Here is a 10,189-nt window from a genome sequence, read left to right on the forward strand (position 1 = left end):
GCTCAGAAATATTTTAAGGCAGATTTCGATAACGGAACAAAGATGGATTTTGATTTTCTTTCTGCACCGAACTTGTAATGCATTTATCGAGCTTTGACGGGGAAGATTTTCATTGTGAAACGGGATGATTTCGATGCTTTTCTTGCGTGAATCAGATGTCTTTCGATTAGTTTTCATTATTACCGTTTTCTGGCAATTTTAATATTCCACTGCAACGTCAATACGGATTTCATAATGAAGCAGTTTTCAGTACAGATTCATTCGATATAACGAGAAAGGATTCGATTAGAAATATTCCAGTATGAAATAATAATGTTCAATTTATAATATTTTCCTCTAATGATAATTATTATGACTTTAATTTTGTACTTTTATGTACAATTGTGCTAAATGAAAGCAACTGTCTTATTTTTGTTTTCTTTTGTTTATTTTTTTTTTTACTCCTGCATGGAAACATCTTTTTATGAATCTTATTTCATTTAAATTGTTTTTCTTTCTTTTTTTTTGGGGGGGGGGGGTACTATGAGTGTTGCCTTTGTGAAGAACAACTCGAGACCTTTTTCTCATCTGATAATAGCAGGATATATGTGTGGAGCGCGTGCATGGTTGAATCGATGGCCAGTGTTGTTGTTATTATTGTGCATTATTATTATTATCATCATTATAACTATTTTTATGATTATACTTTTTTCGGTCAGTCGGTCAGCCTCGTGACCTCTCTCTCTTCCTCTCCTCTCTCTTTCTCTTTCTGTCTCTCTCTCTCTCTCTCTCTCTCTCTCTCCCTGCCTTTTCTCCTCGTGCTGTAACTCACCTGAGCACGCGCCCTCGGGGTGGTCCTGCCCAGCTGAACGGAGCCGTCATGGTGTTGTAGAGAAAGATGGCAGAGGGGGAGAGTGTTTTTGTTGTTGTTGTTGTTGTTGTTGTTTACATTCATTATAAAAGCATATTGGCTTTAATGAAAAAAAAAAAAAAATTCAATTCAATATGAATTACCTTCTTTAACACAAACAGGTTGCCTCCAATGTAAAGGTTTTATAGGATAAACAACGCGTCGGATTTAGTAACAGGTGTACCCAGTGAGCTCGAGTCAAAATCTATAATGAGTTTAAATATACAGAAACACATAGCTGACTTGCCCCGAGGCCACCTGGGGAGCAACAGAAACACAAAAGCAGAAGCCAAAAGCTTGTGGTCACAGCCTGAAGAGAGAAGCGGAGGGGAAATAAAGGAGAGGAAAGTGCAGGAGAAGGGAGTTCTACTGCTGTCTGTTAGATTTCCTGCCATTCAAAACAAACCAGCCAACACACACAGAGAGGAGAGACAGAGGGGAGGGGGGGAGGAGGGGGAGGAGGGGGAACCCAGAGCAGAGATAAGCCCTAATCAGTCTTGTTTTGGATGTTTTTTTTTGTTCTTCTTTTTTTTTTTTTTCCCCCTACTCCGCTGTAACTGTAACCAAAGCGACTCCCTGATATTATTAAAGTGCAGACTGTGGCCATGCTGACGCCGGGACGCCGAGATTGACTCTGCACTTTAATTAAGCAACTATTTTCCCTCCCATCTGTTACCGCATGCGTCTCGCGCTCTGCCCAAATCGGTTACAATAACAATAATAATTCTAATAATAATAACGATGATAATAATAGTAAGGATAATGAAATCTTCATTTTTTTTTTTTTTTTTTTTTTTTTTTCATATGCCATTCATGCCATTGCTGCAAATATTTTGCACACTGGTCACACGGCTGAATGGAAGAAAAAAAAATACCCCCCAAAACAAGCTTAAATATTCTATAAGATCCTCCTTTTCTTCTTGATCAAGACTATTTAGCCCATAAGTCTTGCAGTCATATCTAAAAAAAAAAAAAGAAAAGTCCTCACAGGCAACACCAAACGGCTCGGGCGGTGCAGAAAGGGGGGGGGGGGGAGGGGGGGGAGTGGAGGGGGCGCCTTAAATAGCCTCCTTTAAAAAGTTCTCAAGGCCTTTTGTATTTTAATTAACCGATACCGATTGTTTTGCCTCGAGGCTCGACGTGAAACCTCTGCACGACGAGACCGGTGAAGGCCGGTTGTCGCACGCCAGGTATTAAAAAAAAAACGAGGAGAGAGAGAGAGAGAGAGAGAGAGAGAGAGAGAGAGAGAGAGAGAAGAGAAAGAGAGAGAGAGAGAGAGAGAGAGAGAGAGAGAGGCAGGCAGCCAGCCAGGGTGTGAGGAGGGTGGGGGATGAATGGGAAGGCCACCGGGCAAAGAGAGATGGAGAGAGTAAGGGAGAGCTTTTGGTGTCAATTAAGGTACCTTAAGTGAGTCTAAATGTCATTTTCTGATGCTTATTTTCATTATTTTTCCTGTTTTTAAAAGCAAAAATCCAGAAAATTGACCAGAATTGAGCCACTAAATCACACCAGGAGTTGTTTTTTTTTTTTTTTTTTTTTTTTTTTAAAGGTGAGAGGAATTCAAGCTTGATCAAACGGGGCAGAAAATCTGACTGACATATTGGCCTTCGCTGGCAGCTTTCCTCTCACATCATAATCAAGATTTAGACGAAAAATTTAAAAAAAAAAAAATGGAAATCTACCTGAGATTGTAGTTCTGTTGGTTTCAGGGAGCTCAAACAAACTTGACGTGTCTTAATTTGTCTTTTAAAACGTCTTTAAAGCCAATAAAGTGAGTTTCCTACAACCAGAGGGGACGCAACTTGACCCAAAATGTGCACACTCCATCGACCAGTGTCTTCACCGATCACTGAGGCCACGACTCAGCATTCAGCTCGTTCACAGCAGGAGGGTTTTGAAGGTGAACGCGTCGCTTGCCCGAGACACGTACAACGCGCATAGGCAGGATATGCGGCCACCGTCGCCGCCAAAAACCGAGGCACCAGTTGCACGGTAGACGGTCCTAATAGGGCTTAACGCCGACGAGTGGCCCCAGCTTTTACCGGGGGCTGGGAGCGCCGCACCAGATGCGCACTGATCTCCGGACAGGAGCCAGTCCATCTGCCGCCTGACGAGGCAGGGAAAAGGCCCGAAACCCCGCACGGTACAGCCCAGAGGCGAGAATTTAGATCAGCCCCGAGGTTGTTTTTTTTTCTTTCTTTTCTTTTCTGGATGGACCGCTGCTCCTGCGGAGAGCAGAGGGGAGGCCCTGTTGTCATATTTTTTTCTAGAGCTGGTGTCAGGAAGTAAGGCAGCATGGTGAGGCGGAAGATTATAGTTTGAGCTCATGAGGGGCCATGTGCGGCATCTGAACACTTGTGACGGACTCGGTGACTAATAATGTGACATAATATTGTCTTTTCCCAGCAGTATTAAATCTATTGTGGGGACATATCTAAATAATCGTGTCAGGGATCATTCAAGTTAAATTTGGCAACACTGGAGCAAATAGTATCTAACCAGTTCCTCTGATTTTCTACAAAAAAAAAAAAAAAAAAAATGATGATTATCAGTTTATGGCAATTTTGATGGCACAAATTGTTAAATCCATTGACTTTATTGCAATGCAGGATGCTTTAAATCTTAAAAGAAATAACCTTAAACCAAACTTCAATCCACAAATTCTTTATAAAAAGTTTATGTTAAAAAAAAAAAAAAAAAAAAAAAAATAGCCCTAGTTTCCTTACAAAGTGGGATGTCCCATTTCTCCGTTGCTCGGATCAGACCGGATTGGTTTAAATGGTTTAATAGTGGGCCACAACTTATTCATAATAGATCACTATATAGCCTGCAGTCATTTAGTCCTTTGCTGCCAGAGTAAGCAGTAACTCCCCCTTATAGGCTTTAAGACTACTTTACTGTGTCAGATTCTTAACACTTACAGCAAGTGATGGTGCGTTTAGTGGGACCAGGGATCCATGCTGAGTTACAAACGGCCTATAGGCTACAAGGGCTGACGCTTATTCAACTATACAGCCACAAATAATAATAATAATAATAATAAATAAAAAGCTATTTATGATTATAATGGAAGGAGTCTTTAAAATATGTCTGAAGCCATTTTTTTCATTCAGAGGGGAAACAAAAAAAACAACAACAACAACTTCAAAATGTACAATGCTGTCTGCCTCCAGTCTATGTGCACATGTGTTGGCCTTGTTTATGAGTCTGTTTGGTTTTTAATCAGCCCCCGGTCAGACACCGGCCTCATATGGCCATGAGCGTCCGTTAACTCGGTCCTGCAGCCCAGCTATCTGTTTGTGTGTGTGTGTGTGTGTGTCTGTCTGTCCGTCTGTGTGTGTGTGTGTGTGTGTGTGTGTGTGTGTGTGTGTGTGTGTGTGTGCGTGCGCGTATATAAGCCTGCACCTTTTCCAATAACATAACGTCAGACATAATGAGAAGGCCACCATAACAAACGGCCCAGAAGATGTTTGTCCTCCATAAGCAAGCAAGCAAGCAAAAAAAAAAAAATTAATTAAGAAAAATGGTGTCTGACCTACATAAAGGATGCGCCTCGGAAGGAAGCACAGGTTAATATGCTAATATGGATCTGCTAATTGTAGGGGATTTACTTGTCGGTTTGCGGAGGGGAGGGGAGAGGGGAGGGGGGGGGGGGGGCCGGGGCGTCACTGCCTTGTTTAAGCCCTTCAAGATTTGCAGCAAATTAATTTCTCCCCACGCAGTGCGTGAGGTGAGGAGAGCACGAGGAGGCAGGAAACAGGTGGTCGCTGTTTAAATGGACAGTCAGGGAGGAGACGGGGGACACCGTCCAGACTCCAGAAATCTGGATTGTTGGCACTTGTCCTACTTTTTCCTTACTTCCCAATTTCCCTGAGATGTATTTGCCTTAATAGAGATTTTAAACACACATCATATATTAACTACGCCCACGTCCTGTCACGTGCATATATATATATATATATATATATATATATATATATCATATGAATTATTATCGCCAAAGGGGTGACACCCCCAGCTCACCCTCACACACAGAGCCCCAGGACATCCAGGCTACTTCAAGGACCCTGAATCTCTCCAGGAAATACTTTTTTTTTTTTTTTTTTTTTTTTTTTAAATACAGGAAGAATATGGGTGCTCCGTGTCCTTTCGAGAGGCAGCCACCGGGTATCACTGTCGGTTTGTGTTGCCAATTAGCGTGTTTAGTTGTTGTGCTTTGTGACTGTAATTACTCCTGAAAGTCAATGCAGAAGTTCAATTCGGGTCAGACACGTGTCAGCTGCTGCGAAAAATGTGAAAGAAAAGGCCAATCTGCTGCCAACGGACAGTCCCTCAACAACATATTGGATATTTATACATATATAATTCTGAGGCCAGTACACGGTCATGATAATTATAAACAACAAGTTCTCCACGGCCTTGTTTACTGAGAAAACTGAAAAGTGGCGTCTTGGATAAATTATGAAAACAACCAAATATGTTTTTAATCTGGTTTTATTTTAAATTGCATTGGAACAGGATACTTTAAATATATATATATATATATATATATATATATATATATATATATATATATCATAAGCAATAAAAGCGTCGTCGGTTGAGTGTTTCTTTTCTTTCCAGGCCATCAATTAAAGGTCTTCCAGGGTGAACAATTAACTGTATTTTTAATAAACGATTACAGCCATCAGCCGCGTATAACCGAAGCTATAAAATTGATCTCTGAAACTTAACTTCAGCAGCTGTTGGAGCAGTGAGCCTGGTGTGTGTGTGTGTGTGTGTGTGTGTGTGTGTGTATATATGTATCTGTGCATGTGTATCTGTGCATGCGCGTCGATCGATGTTCATTAACTTCTCTTTTCAAGAGTTTCTGAAGTGCTCCTGAAGATCACACGAAAGCTAAAAGTCTTTTGACTATTTCCCATCCAGTTTTTTTTTTTGTGGTTTTTTTTTTGTAATGCACAGATGGGTGGAAAGAGCAAAATGTACCTTCAGATTTCCATCATCTCTTCTTCCTCTTACTCTCTCTCTGGTTTTTTTTTTTTTTTTTTTTCCTTCTAAGATCTTGTAGCTTTTCAATCCTGGAGCTACATGAGATTCAACAGACAGTAAAAAAAAAATAAAAAAAATCAGACTTTTATGACTTTAAATGAATGAATTAATCAATCATCGCTGGGTTTTGTTTTTGTTGTTTTTAGATGGTTGATGTCTGTGGGGTTTCACATGTATTTAAAATATTTGACAGAGTAAAAAAAAAAAAAAATAGAATAATGATTAAATGCATGTGTGTGTATTACTTGAGATTTGGTGCCAGGCTCTAATAAGAAGCTTTCTTCTGCGTGGTGAGCTCAATGCCAAGAGTCAAGTGGGTTGTTCACTTTTCAACTTTATTCTCGCTGCAGCCAGTTGCAGTTAAAGTCAAACTTTGGTGGAAGACTGACTGAAAAACGGACGTGTGCGTGCGTGTGTGCGTGTGCGTGTGTGTGCGTGTGCGCGTGTGCGTGTGTGTAAATTCAATACAAATGTTGCTTCAGCACAAAATGGAAATGTTAAATGAGCTATCACAGCGAGGAGAATCAGTCAGTGATTGTAGCTTCTTACTTACTGTGGATCCAAAATTGCTTCTAAAGTGAATTTAGAAAATCTCTTTAGTACAAGGACTCCCGCAGGCAGGTGGGTGGGATACAGATGTCACATCAGCACTGCCCACAATTTTGCCTCTTCAGTCAGACGTCTTGCATGCAGATGGAGTTATTCAGCCACTGTGACGATTTTATTTCATGTTGACTTTCCTTCAGCTGCTTTCGGCATTGAATTTGTCCTCTGTCATCTCTACGTTGCTGAATTTACACCAAGAACTTTACTGAGGAATCCATCCACTGATTGCCAACCTGCGTTTTCCGGTTGACCTTTTAAAATAGATAGACGTTTACCTGCTAACTCTTGACGCTGATTTCATATATTTCTGAGCAGATATATATAAAACCTTATTTCATAGTTTCTACTTGATGAATATTTTAAGCCCGCAGACCTAAAGTCACCCAAATTAACATGATTTTGCGCAGCAGACTTATGTATTTTTCTGTTTATCTATTCTTCAACTGTAATAGTCCTAAAGCAATCAGAGTCCTGACTCTTAGCTTTAAGGGCTTCTTCAACTCGTTTGCCCTTTTAAGTAGTAAACATTAAAACAGTGACAGACCAAACAAATTAAATTTAATCCGTTTTGCATATAATGCAAATAAGCTGTCTCTTTTATTTACTTGTATCTTGTCTCATCTCTTTTTTGAATCGTCTCCTATTCCCACCATCGTTTATCCTTATTTATTTCTAAGTCCATTTTAGGTTTGAGGACTTCTAAATTCACTGTTTGCATGCGCTGACTTGTCAGACCAGCCGGTACATGATGCTCTTCATAGATCTTAACGACACAATGTGCCGAAAAACAACACGAGATCTTTGGTTTCTGGCCGAAACGACGACTTATCAGAGTTTTATTACATCCTGTCTTTGGCCCAGGCATTTACCTCCACGTCTGGATATGAAATACATTTAACGATACGTAATAATCCCGAGTGAATTCTCACAACGTGCACTTTTACAGAGTGTTTTGCTGTTGTGCATGAAACAAAAAGTGTTTCCCTCTTTTGCTGTTCTTGCCCCATCCAGCAGAGTGCGCCGCTCTGGCAGTGCAGCCTGAGGGGAGATTAACCTGCTGGTCTCTGAGAAAAGAGAGGGCACACACACACACACACACACACACACACACACACACACTGTAACACACACACTGTAACACACTGATTCACACCCTCTCTCACTTTCAAAGCCTGTAAGTGTACACATGCGAGAGGGAGGGGAGAGGGGGGCAGGTTCAATGACTTTGATCGTGTAATTCCTGTGTAATCTCTGTAATCTTTTAAAGCAGAGCTGTTTGCATGCATGTTGTATGAGTGCGCGCGTGTGTTTGTGTGAGAGAGACGACGTGCGTAATGTACATTGACGTTAACAGGATGGACGTTGAGGCTGAACGTATACTGCTAAAAGAAAATCTTTGGGAATCAAACGGTCCGACCGCTCGCTCGTTCAGTTTTGAAATCCAGCACAGTCAGACGGGCGAACGCAGGCTGGAGGGTTTTACTAACGTGGAGCTGCACGTAGACCGAGCTCAATCCTTCACAAGCAGCTTCTTTTCTTTGAAAGTGGTTTCTGCTGTTTCTGCTGTTGTATTTTGAGAATGTGAAGCTGAGCAGAGACAGGAGATACTGAAACCGTCACTCAGCTGGAGGACAAAGTTTTCAGGTGTCACGGAGGCCTTCATGCAACGCACTTTGTCATTTATCATTTATCATAACAAAAAAAAATGTTCCACAGGATGTAAGTTCCTTATGATTATTGCATTATAAGCAGTGCAGAATATATTCTGTGTATGAAGTAAACGCTAAATAAAGTCTAATCATGGAAACTACAGCTTGGACACTTGTGCGTTGTCTTTATTTCTGTTTAAAAAGGATTACATACATGTACGCACATGAAACAAGACCACCGGATCAAAACTGATCACTATATTTTAAACCTCGGTGTTTTCAGCGTGACCTTCCTTCAATGCAGTGGACTCAAAAGAGCATCTCGTAGACAGCAACGACTCGGGGAGACAATGGAGCTTAAAGTGATGCCGCATCTTGTGAAGTATAATTTTGGAATCTTAAAACACTCTGCGGAGACTTGAGGAGAGATTTCATCCCTCGTGCAACATCAGCTGCTGCGATAAACTTATCACCGGGTTTAATGACCGATCGCTGATGAAGAAAACTCACTGAAGTTTGTGTCCATTGATGAATTTGTTTCTGAACGGGAAAGAAATGTAACGTCAGAACAAGTTTTTTTTTTTAAGCTACAAAGAAGCAGTTAGTCGGGAGGAGTGGGGCTCCGAACTTAAAACTCCTCAAAGCAAACAAACCAAAAAAGGAGGTTAGTCGGAAGAACAAATGAGCGAGGTGTGAAGTCAGCTGTTTGAACCAGTGAACGAACAGCAGGCAAACGTAACGTTACTACATATTTTTGCGTCGGTTTGACTGTTTGAGACGAAGAGGAAGAAAAAGTTAATTATGTTGCAGGAGAGTTCTCAGAAGTTTTCTGTTCACATGTTGGTCATTATTCCAAACTGGTAAACTGACATTAACTGTGATTTATGAAGGACAGACTGTCAATTATATTTATATATACCGTCTACATTGCATGCGTGGGTTTTGTTTGACAATCAACAGTGATGAGAAGATTGCCACTCTCTTAATGTCGGCACAGGAAATCTGAAGCTCCATCCGGCTGCTGGTTTTCTTAGCACAAAATCTAGAAACAACTAGCCTGGCTCTGTCTAATTAAAGGTCACTAATTAACATGGATCTTAACAAATCCATACAAAAAAACTGTCAATTGGCCAATTTACGAGAGACTATATGTGGGAGTATTTCTTAGCAGAGGGCAGATATTTTGTTACATCGGGGAAATAGCAGAAACGTCCTCAAACCTCTGCTGTTCCTGGCCAAGAAATAGTCCCTCACAAAGCAACGTCTTTAAAGCTACAAATGAAAATGTTTGCGTTTCAGTTATCGTGCAGAATTAAATAATGCGAGCTTTCGAGGTGCCGGTGAGCTGATCTGGTTCGACCGTTTTCTCCTTTCCAGTCATTGGATTAGGCGTACACTGCACAGTACGGATCTTATTCATCTTCTCATTCAACTCTTACAAGAAGGTGAATGATTGTTCTTCCCCAAGATGTCGAACTATGTCTTTAAACTGATTTAAACAGGTGACATCTTCCGGCGGTGTTTGTTAAACGGTGGTCTGAGCCCTCTCAGGAAGGAGTCCCAATAACGGACTGACTGCTGTCACACCTGATCACGTGAAACATTTGACAGTAAACACTTCAACAACATCACGACATCAATCACGTGGCAAAATTCTCTGCATCAAAAAACGTACAGTTTGAGAAAATGAGCCTTATCGTTCTTGCGACACGACCTCGGATCATCAGTTTGTCCCTCACAGGCCACCGTCACCCATATTGATTCCTGCTGATTGTCAAATCCAGCTTCCTTACCGTGTTGTGTTGTGTTTTTTTTGTGTGTTTTTTTTGACCCGTGATGCTTTTGTTTATCCTCAAACGTAACAGAGGCAGATCTGAGGTAGAATACAGGTGCGGATGAAACGGTACCCAAACTTAAGCAGAGAGGACCGATGGAGAGACGCTGCAAGACTTGAAAGCAGAGTTTGGTCAATTATAACAGACTCCTCCAGCTT

Source organism: Embiotoca jacksoni, unplaced genomic scaffold (genome assembly GCF_022577435.1).
Source record: "Embiotoca jacksoni isolate LCO1_2020_lvr unplaced genomic scaffold, fEmbJac1.0.p SCAF_29, whole genome shotgun sequence".
NCBI classification, from domain to species: Eukaryota; Metazoa; Chordata; class Actinopteri; family Embiotocidae; genus Embiotoca; species Embiotoca jacksoni.